This window comes from Phascolarctos cinereus, unplaced genomic scaffold (assembly GCF_003287225.1).
Source record: "Phascolarctos cinereus isolate Bilbo 61053 unplaced genomic scaffold, phaCin_HiC Scaffold_726;HRSCAF=1367, whole genome shotgun sequence".
Taxonomy (NCBI): Eukaryota; Metazoa; Chordata; class Mammalia; order Diprotodontia; family Phascolarctidae; genus Phascolarctos; species Phascolarctos cinereus.
In genome coordinates, this window is record NW_027556098.1 from 298173138 (window position 1) to 298184282 (window position 11145).

Consider the following 11145-nt stretch of genomic DNA (forward strand, 5'->3'; position numbering starts at 1 on the left):
TAGATTCCAAAAGGAAGCAATCCTGAGATCAAATGGATTTATAAATTCTATCAAACATTCAAAGAACAACTAATTCAAATATTATACTAGTTGCTTGAAAAAAATGAGGAAACGGACATCCTACTAAATTCATTTTATGGTACTAATCTGATTCTGCTACTTATACCAGAGAGAAATCAAATACAAAGAAAGACTATTGACCAAGATCATGGATAAACACTGAATCATAAGATTACCTAAAATGCATGACCAAAACAAACAATAAACAAAAACCACACCCAAATCTGCCTATGTCCAGAAATATTAGAACAAAAGGGCAATGTGAAATTAGAAAGAATCCAAAAGTTGATTCCTGAAAGAAAACCCATAATGAAACCTGCCAAAAATGCCTGAAAATATATGCAATGTGCTACCCTTGTGAAACTCCCAGTTCTACAAAGAGGTGAAGTGGGAATAAAGTTTCATTGTTTTTGCTTTCAAGCCATGTTTATTCTTGATAATCTTGCAACATCCACTTGTATGTGTGCTTCTCCTTTCTGTCACATTTGTATGTTGTTTCTTGGCTCTACTTATTTCACTCTACATCTGAAAATCTTTCCATGCGTCTCTGTATGCATCAAAGTTATCATTTCTTAGAGAACAGTAGTACTCCATTACATTTAGGTATCACAAGTTTTTTTAGCTTTTTCCTATTTAATAGGTATCTAATTGGTTTCCAATTCTTTGCTATCATAAAAAAAAAAACACTGCTTTAAATATTTTGGTGTGTATGAGGACTTTTGTCTTATCTATAGCTTCCTTGGGATATAAGGTCAGTAATGGAATTTATGGTCAAAGACTATGGACATTTTAATCATTTTATTTGCATAATTTCAAGTTGTTTTCCAAAATGGTTACATTAATTCATGGTTGATGAACCAACAGTTGTGCAACAATAATGCACCATTATACCTATCTTTCCCTAACCCTTCCAACATTAACTATTGTTATCTTGTGTGATCTTGGCCAATTTGTAGGGTATGAGGTGAAACCTTTGGGTTCTTTTCATTAACACTTATCTTATTAGTATTATTATTATTGATGTAGAACATTCTTCCATATGGTTGTTAATACTGTGCAAGTCTTTATTTTTTGAGAACTGTTTGTTCATATCCTTTGACCCCTTATTCTTTGGGGGATGGCTTTTGATCATTTATATCGATATCATCTCTGTTCATTGTTTATATATCTTGTATACAAAACCTTTGCCAGAAAAATTTCATATAAAATATTTTTCATTACATCATTTCCTTTAATACACTAGGTATCTTGTTTTAGTCTGTGTAGAAGCTTTTTATTTTCATGTAATCAGTTATCTCTTTTATCACTAATAATTGCTAGTATCCCTTATTTCATTAAAAATGCATCTCTTACTCATAGTTATTATATATGTACATACATATGGAATGTTTCTTTTGTAATTTTTAATTGCACATCTAACATTAAAGTTGCATATGCCTTTAAAATGTATGGTAGGATATAATGTGAAGTGTTGATTAAAGTCTAATTTCTGCCAGACTGTTTTCCAATTTTCCTAGCAGTTTTTTGATCAAATAAGGTTCTTTCCTAAGCAATTTATAATATCTGCTTCATCACATATTGAATTATTGCATTACATTTTTTCTGATTCTCCTTTATTTCACCTGTTTCCTTAATCTACCTCTCTATTTTTAAACAAATTACAAAGATTTTGATCAGTGTTGCTTTATGATATAGTTTGAGGTTGGGAAGTGCTATTCCCCCCATTGTTCCTACCACTTATCATTATTGCTCTTGATATTCTAGATCTTTAATTTTTTTTCCAAATCAATTATTATTATTTTAGCAAGTTCTATAAAGTTTCTTTTTGATAATTTGATGGGTACAGCATTAAAAGTGCAAACTAACTTTGGTTGTATTGTCCTTTTATTATATTAACATGGCCTGGGTATGTCTGGAGTGGGGACAGGGCATAAAAAGAATAAGTATTTACATAGCATCTATTGTGTGCTAGGCACTGTGATAAGTTCTTCACAAATATTTCATTCAATCCTCAAAATATCCCTGTGAGATCGGTGCTGTTATTATCACTATTTTACAATTGAAGAAACTGAGGCAAACAGAAGTTACTTGCCCAGAGTAATATAGCTATTAAGTTTCTGAGTCTAAATTGAACTCAGGTCTTCCTTACTCCAGGGCTAGCCTTCTATCTACTATGTCACCTAGTTGCCTGAATATTTTCCTAGCTATTTATGACTTTCTTTATTACTGTGAGGAGTATTTTGTAGTTGATTGATATAAGTCTTCTGTGTGCTTTGGTATATCAATTCCCCAGATACTTTATGCATTTTCTAGTTATATGGAGTGGAACTTCCCTTTCTATTTTGAGGCAGCTAGGTAAATCAGTGGATAGAACTCTGGGCCTGGAATCAAGAAGACCTAAATTCAGATATGGCCTCAGACACTTACAGCTGCATGACCTTGGGCGAGTCAGACAACCTATGTCAGCCTCAGTTTTCTCAACTGTAAAATTAAGGATAAGAGCAACTACTTTACTGGGTTCTTGTGAGAATAAAATTAGATACTCTTTGTAAAGCTTTTAGCACAATGCCTGATACCATATAAAATGCTTATTCCCATTCCCTTCCTCCTGACTATTGTCATGTGGATTTTTATCATCATCATCATCATCATCATCATCATCATCATCATCATCATCATCATCATCATTTGAAGATGCAATTTATTTTTGAGAGTTTATTTTGCAGCCTGGAAATCTGCTAAAACTATTCATTGTCTTGATTAGTATCTTTGCTGATTCACAAAGTTTTTCTAAGTATACCACCATATTATCAGGGATAGTTTTACCTTCTCTTTATTTCTCTTTATGCCTTTAATTTCTTCCTCTCATCTTGCTGTCATTAATAGAATTTCCAGGACTATATAAAATGATGGGATTGTAGGCATCCTTACTTATATCCATATTTATTGGGAAAAGTTCTAGTTTGTCTCAATTGTATACATTGCTTGCTTTCAGTTTTATATTTTTTTGTGATATTAAAAATTTCCTCTATGCCTATCCTTTGTAGAGTTCTTAGTATAAATGAACATCATACTTCCTAAAGAATTTTGCTGCATCTATTGAAATAATCATTTGATTTTGGATGTTTTTGTTTTTAATATGATTAAATGTATTTGTTGTTTCTTATTGTTGAACAATCCTTGTGGCCTTGATACAAACTCAGCTTTATCATATGAATAATTCTTGGATAAATTACTACCATTTGAAAGAATTGTATTTAAATTTTTAAATCAATATTTATTAATCATATTAGTGTATAGTTCTCCTGTGGTTTATGCTTCCCTGCTTTAGGCATTAGGACAATGTTTTTCTCATAAAATGAATTTAATAAAATAATTCATTAAGATAATTTTAAATAAAGATAATTTTTAAAAAGCATAAAGTGATTTTTTAAAATTTTTGAGAATCTAAATAGAATGGATGTTTATTATTCCTTAAAAGTTTTGTAGAATTCTCCTGTGAATCCATTGGGACCAGAAGTTTTTTTTGGTAGTTCCATTATTGATAGTTCTATTTCCTCTTCTGAGATTGGATTACTTAAAATCTTTATTTGGTTTTCTGTCAATTCAGGTTTTGATATTTTTGAATGCATTCCTTCATTTCTTTTGCTTTCTCAGCTTTGCTAGCATATAACTGTGTATGATAGTTTCTGATTATTTTTTTTCCTTTAGTGTGTTTTTGTGATTTCATCTTGATCTTTTATTAATTCGCTGATTTGTTATTTTTGCCCAAAAGAAGGTACATTTTGATGGCCAAAAGCGGCCTACTTAACTTGGGGTTTACTAGCTAGATTTCTCTCTCAAAGACTGAACTTTAAACCCAATTTACTCAGGAGCTCATGGATTAGACAACAAAAGATCCCTGCCCAAGTACCATTTAATGGCTATTTTTGGGCTCTTTTGGCTCACAGTGAATGAAACAGTGACTGTTTCTCTTTTGGCCAGCAACTCTGAGGGTCTTCTCCCAATCATGTTTTTTTTTTAATTAAAGGGATCATCCCTTGACTCACTTCTTAAAGGGGCCTATTCATTTCACTTAGCCCACACCTTTCTTTCAAACTACCCAAATAATGATGACAATTATAAGAATACTGCTAATATTTTCATATATGCCTTATAATTGGTCTTTAATATTTACTTATATTTCTCTTGGATGTTATATGTCAAATTTTCCCTTAAGTTCTCCGGTTTTTGTTACAAAAACCTGAAAATCTTTCAGTTAGTTAAATGTATTTTTTTTCCATTTAGGATTATACTTAACTTTGCTGAGCAAAGTTTTGTTGTAACCTCAGCTCTTTTGCTCTATGAAATATAGTATTCCAATACCTACAGTCTTTCAAAGTAGTAACTGGTAGGTCTTGGGTAATCCCTATTGTAGCTCCAAGATATTTAAATTTTTTTTTCTTGTTGCTTCCAATATTTTCTCCTTAACCTGGGAGCTTTGAAACTTGGCTATAATATTCCTGTAAGTTTTCCTCCTGAGATCTCTTTCAGGTGGTGATTAGTCGATTTTTTTTTATTTTTGCTTTGCCTTCTTATTTTAGAACCTCAGGGCAATTTTCTTTTGTAATTTCTTGTAATATTGTATCAAGATTCTTTTTTATCATGATTTTCAGGTAGTCCAACTATTCTTATATTATTTCTCCTTGATCTGTGTTCCAGAGCAGTTGTTTTTCTGATGAGATGCTTCCTTTTTTCTATTTTTTTTCATTCTTTTGATTTTCTTTTATGATTTCTTGTTGTCTTAGAATATCCTCAGCCTCCTCTTGCCAAATTCTAGTTTTCAAGGAGATATTTTGTTCCTTAAGTTTTGATTCTCTATTTCTAGTTGGTTGAATTTTTCATAATTTCCTTGAATTGTGCTTATTTATTTTTCTAATTTTTCCTTGATCTCTCTCATTTGATTTTTAGAGTCCTTTTTACATTCTTCCCAGAACTCTTTTTGTGCTTAGGACCATTTGATGTTTCTCATTGAAAAATGAGTGGCTTTTTTAGCTAAATTATCTTCCTCTGAATATGAACCCAGATCTTCTCTATCCGCATAGTGGCTATCTGTGGTTGGGTTCTTTCTTTTGCTTTCCTTAGCTTACTCATTTTATTTATTTGTTTTATTTTGGTTTTAGTAGCTATTAGTCTAACCATATTCTAGTCCTGAGGTATGAGGAATGATATTTCAAGCCTCAGGTCGTTTTTACTGTTATTTTCTGAGGTCTATCCCAGGACCCAACCCTGAATTCTCTTTTCCACTCCTAAACCATGGCTAGTTCACCCAGCCACCCTGTCCTGCAAATGATCTTGCTCCCTGCAGTCCCTTAGGTGACAGCAAACTACAGCTGTTCTCATGTTCTGGAAGTGAAATCAGAGAGTCTGCTCTCTTTCAAGTATCCATAGCCAGCTAGTTCCCCGCCCCTCTTCTGTTGCACTCACCGGGTGTGTGCTAGTTCCTTCTCTCCTCAGCCACAGCCTGGGACCTTGGCATCCCTTGACAATGGAAGTTCCTTTAATCTTCTAGTGCTCAGCCTTCAGACTCCTACACTGTCTTTCAGATGAAAATTTCTGAGGCTGAGACTGTTCCTCAACCCAGATTCCCCCAGAACTTATTGTTTATTGATTCTGCAGAGATGGCCTTGAGCTTGTTTGCACTTCACTTCGGCCAAAGTCTGCCCCTGGAGGTTGAGTCTTTCCTGGGGTCTTCTCAAAGTTTCTTAGGAGAACAATGCTTTATCCTGTGTTTATTTCTGCTGCTCTGGGGGAATGTTCTATCTATTTTTGTGGAGGAAATTAGGAGAACTGAAAGTTTTCTTACCTACTCTGGCATCTTTTCCAGAATCCTCTCTCCACCTTTCCAATATTTTTAAATTTTAATTCAGTTCATTAATTCTTTCTTTTTCTATTTTGTTAATGTACATTTGTTAATATGATTATTTGCCCCTCAGCTTTGCTTTAAATACATTCAGTAAATTATGTTTTGCTGTTTAATCATTATCATTTTTTTCACGCAATTATGGTTTCAATGATTTGTTCTTTGACATACTCATTATTTAGGATTTGGGTCCTAAATAAGGATTTCATTAAGGAGTCTCTAATTGAGGCTGTGTTTTTCCCTTGTATTCCCTAAATCAATTTCTACTTTCATTGTGTTGTGGTTAGTAAAGAATACATTTCCTAGGAGGGAGGAGGAGATGTGGAAGCTAGTCATAATGGTGGTGACAAGGCCCTGATGAACTAGTGGATTCACTCACTGCCTCCGAGACCTGCCCGTAGCTTCTGAGGATGGACTCCCCACTGGCTCTGTGCCTTGGGGAGAAGGCTATCAAGATCACCCTAGGGGACCCTACACGGTGAGTGTGAGCAACCTTGACCTCCCTCCCAGCAGGCCCAAGAGGATGACCGAGTTCACAGCAACCATGAAGTCCAGAGGGGGTGGCCACCCCATGCAGATCACTCTGAAGACCCTCCAGCAACAGACGTTCAAGATCAACATCAACCTGAGGAGACTGTTAAGGCACTGAAAGAGAAGATTGAATCGGAAAAGGGAAAGGATATCTTTCTAATAGCAGGCCAAAAATTAATTTATGCAGGCAAAATCCTCAAGAATGATACTGCTCTCAACAAATATAAACTTGATGAGGAGAACTTTGTGATAGTTATGGTGACAAAACCCAAAGCAGCAACACCATCACCATCTACAACTTAACAATCAAACCCTGCTACCACTACTACAGTTAGTTCATCTACAGCAACATCTATGGCTCAAGCCCCAACTCCTTCCCCTGCCTTGGCTCCTACCCCTACACCCACATCTGTCATTCCAACACCAGCAGCAGCAGTTGGTGAACCTATATCTATTAGTGCTCTAAGGAAGAGAAACCAGCAGAGAAGCCAGTAGAAGCTCCTATTGATATTAGCCCATCATCTGACAGACTTTATGGGCACACAGAATCTCAGTTTAATGAACACCATCATGATGTCCACTTCTATGTGATGATGTTATTTCCACATCCTGGCCAATGGTCCATATTAACATTGCTTTGCTGATTTGGATACAGTAATATCTCACTTATTTGGAAGTAGCCTATGTGGCAACCTCAACTGTCCGGAACATCACCAAGAACCTGGCAATAAGCCCCTCCCCCCAAAAAAGAGGCTTTTGAGCAGCCTAAATAGGTGTCATAAGAACCATAAGTCTCATGCCTTTTACTCATTGGAAAACTCTATACCCTCATTCAAAACCCATTTGCTTATTTGGGACATAGTTTTAATCACCCTGGTTATAAAGGGGCTCCTTTTGGTAGGAACATTAATAGCAGCAAGAAGTGACAACAAAGTATAACACAGATTATATAGAAAGCAGGCAAAATAAGTGAAATAAAATTACCATTGAATTAAAGATAAATAATCCTGCAAACCTCAATGTTAGTGCTGATATTCTTCCTCCAGTCCTAGTACTAATAAATGATTGTGCATCATTGTTGCCCTAAGTCAAAGAAAGGACTGAGTACTCTGTTTAAGAGATTGGGGAAATACTGGATACAGTTATAGAAAAACTATGTAAAATGGTGAAATTTTTTAAACTGATACTTTACATGGTGAACTTCAATTATCCAGAAAATTAACATGATAGAAACTTCATTTCTCTGAGACTAAATAAATGAAGTGTATAGCCTAACTTTAAAAAATTTGGGGGCAGCTAGCTGGCGCAGTGGATAGAGCACCAGCCCTGGATTCAGGAGGACCTGAGTTCAAATCCGGCTTCAGACATGTAACACTTACTAGCTGTGTGACCCTGGGCAAGTCACTTAAACCCATTGCCTAAAACAACAACAACAACAACCACAACCACAACCACAACCAAATTTTTAAGTCTTATACTGCATTTGTCCATTTAACAAGGATAGTCCTTTTGATGAGGTATTTCAGCATTTGTTTTTGAATAGCTGTTAAATTGAATACCAATAAAATTTATTTCCTTCAAAAAATATCGTTTCTCTTTTTGTCTTTTTAATATTTATTTGCAGTATCTCTGTGCTGCCAATAAATGGTTAATTTGTAAAAAATTCCATTAAGTGAAGATAAATATGTTTATCCTTTTGTAGTCCCATTTTGAAGAAGCCATAAATCTTTTATCACTAGTTTCTTCAGCAATTTGACCAGTTCTGTTTACTTTTTTGTTTATCTTCCTCTTATTCTTATCCAAAACTAAGAGAGGGGCTTTGGAGTCTCTTGCCATTACTGCATTAAAGTATATGGCTACTTGTATTCCTGTTTTCTTTATAAACTTAAGTGTTAAGGCATTTGAAGCATGTAAGTTTAATATTATTTGTGCTCTCCATTGTTCCTTTCAACATATTATGGTTACCATGTTTATCTCTGACCCCCTTTTAATGTTTTGAATGTTTGCTTTTTATTTGCCTGATAGCATGATTTCAACTCCCGATTTTTTGACACATTTGCTGCATGATAAAAAAAATCCAGACCTTCGTTTTATTATTTATTTATTAGTATGTCTTTTTTAATTAGAAGTGTTTCTTGTAAGCAATATTGCAGCACTTTGTGTTCTTATCCAGTTTGTTACTCTTTTTTGTGTTTGTTTTGTCAGGGCAGCTAGGTGGCACAGTTACTAGAGCACTGGGCTTGGAATCAGGAATACTCACCTTCATGATTTTAAATCTAGCCTCAGACACTTACTAGCTGTGCGATCCTGGGCAAGTCACTTAACTCTGTCTGTCTCAGTTTCTCATCTATAAAATGAGTTGGAGAGGGAATGGGCAGACCACTCCAGTATCTTTGCCAAGAAAACCCCAAATGAGGTCATGAAGAGTAAGATATGACTGAACAACAACTTCATTTTATTTGATTGTTTAATCCATTTACATTTAAAGTTATGAGAATTAGGCTTATATTTTCCTCCATTTATCTCTAACGTAATTTTCCCCAAAATTATTTTGTTTTCTCTTCCTTTGTAAAGATGGTACTACATCTTTTAGTTGTTTTAGTTTAATCTATATGAAGGCAGCCACATTCCTACTAGTCCTCTTCCCCTCAGCCTTGAGACATGACCCCCACCTATTTGTGACCCCTTACGCTGGCTTTGAAGTTTTATTTATTAGTTACTTTTTTATTGCTTTTATCTAGGTATTTAATTATTTTTCTTCTGTTAAGTGATTAAATAGGATTCTCTTCCTCTTCTCCCCTTCAATTTCTTTTATTTATTTTTTCCCAAAATTGTATTCAATATGAAATCTATCTCTACAGTTTTTATTGAGGAGGTTGACAATGTCCATGACCAAATCCACCTCTAAATTGGAATTCTGCTGTTGACCTAGCTCCAGCCTCGGCCCTCTTGTCAGCACCAAGGGGAGCAGTGCTTCGTATGTGTCTTTGTCAGCTTTTAAGCCAGGCAGGTCACTCACCCTGCAGACCTTTGGGCCTTCGGGGATGACTTCTGCAAAGTGTGGCAGGCACAATCTCAGGGGACAGGTGAAGGTACTGAATGCCCTCATTGGTGAGGTACCAGTAGAAATGCCTCCATTAACTCCTTACAACTCAGGATGCTTTGGCATGTGGACATCCTTCTTGGCTACCATTACTCCCTCCTTAAAAAAGAGTTCATAGATGTCAATTCGGTTCTTCTTGGGCATCAACATCTCGGCAGCTGCAACAGGTGCTGCTCTGGACAGAGCCTGGGATAGAAAAACCTTTTTTTTAAATTAAATTTTGGCACCTTTTTCTTTTAAAAAACCATTTTATTACCTCATTCTCTTCATTATTTATCTTTCCTTTTTCTCTATCCTAAACTTTTATTTTTTGATTCATGGTCATTAAATGTATTTAATACTTTTATTTCTGTATCCCTCATGGAATTAAAATATTTGAAGTACTTATTTTGGGTTCCCTCTTCTAAACAGTTTCTTTCAATACTTCATAAAGATTCTGTTGTACCTCATACTTAGAAAGACCATTTCTTACTGGTAATAGAGAGGATGTTGCCACATGGCAGAAATCTTCCCATGTTTCTGATTTTAGATTTCCTTATTGACCTTTCCCCTCTCCTTAGTAATTTTTTTTGCATTTGCCTCAAAATTTCTTCCATGGACCCCACAATTCTCTGGATCCACCTACTGCTCTAGGTGTTAGTTGTAATTGCAGTCTTTTTCCATTATTTTCTCATATTACTCACTTTCTGACTCACTCCCCTTTTATAACGGTGTCCCTGAGGGCTGGATCTCACAGAGTTTTAGTTTCTTTCTATCTTAGGCAACCATTCACTAGTCTTGTTGACTGCCCCAAGTGACATGGGGGACAGAACTGGTATGTCCCACAGCCACATACCTGTCTAACCCTTTTCCTCGGTTCTCTGTCTCAGCAACACAGAATACCCACAAGCGGCTGTCACAGCTTGAGCACTTTTCTGCAGTCTGGAATTTCAATCTCTAAGGCATTAGAAGGGAGTAGTGTCAAGGTGTAGAGTTAAATTTTATTACAAATTTGGATATGTGTTCTACCTAATTCCTTCCTTTCATTTGATATTGACATGAGCTCTGTTGTAGTACAGAACCCTTCCACTCTGCTTTCATACCCTGAGTAAATTTCTGTCATTTCAGTCTTCATGGTGCCAAGAAGAAGCTTTGTGTGGTCAAGGTGTAGAACTGAGTTCATTACAAATTCTTGGGGTCATCTGTGCGACCTTGTTTCTGGGAGCAAAGTGGACAATGGTGGAAGGTATGCAGAATGAATTCAGGATTAGGAGGTCAGGATTCTTTTTACTTCTCTGCTATTAGTTCATCTTAATTGCTAGTGCTCTTCCTCCCAAAATTACTCATTTTATTTTTTATAGATTTCATATACACTTAAATGGATACATGTTAACTCCTCTAATCAAATATTTACTCTTTGAGGGAAGGGACTATTCCATTTTTGTCTTTATAATTCCAGCTAGCACAGAACTTGGCACATAGCAAGCTTTTAGCAATCATTTGTTGATTGATTGAAGATTACAAGAAACATTCTATAGGGAAGACCGTATTTGGCCATTCAGTCATTCAT

The 11145-nt window shown here is 35.4% G+C and overlaps 1 pseudogene; it reads right to left on the reverse strand.

Moving 5' to 3' along the window:
- Positions 1-9357: 9357 nt before the first annotated feature.
- On the reverse strand, positions 9358-9746 carry LOC110214938 (small ribosomal subunit protein eS10 pseudogene; annotated as a pseudogene).
- Positions 9747-11145: the final 1399 nt, after the last annotated feature.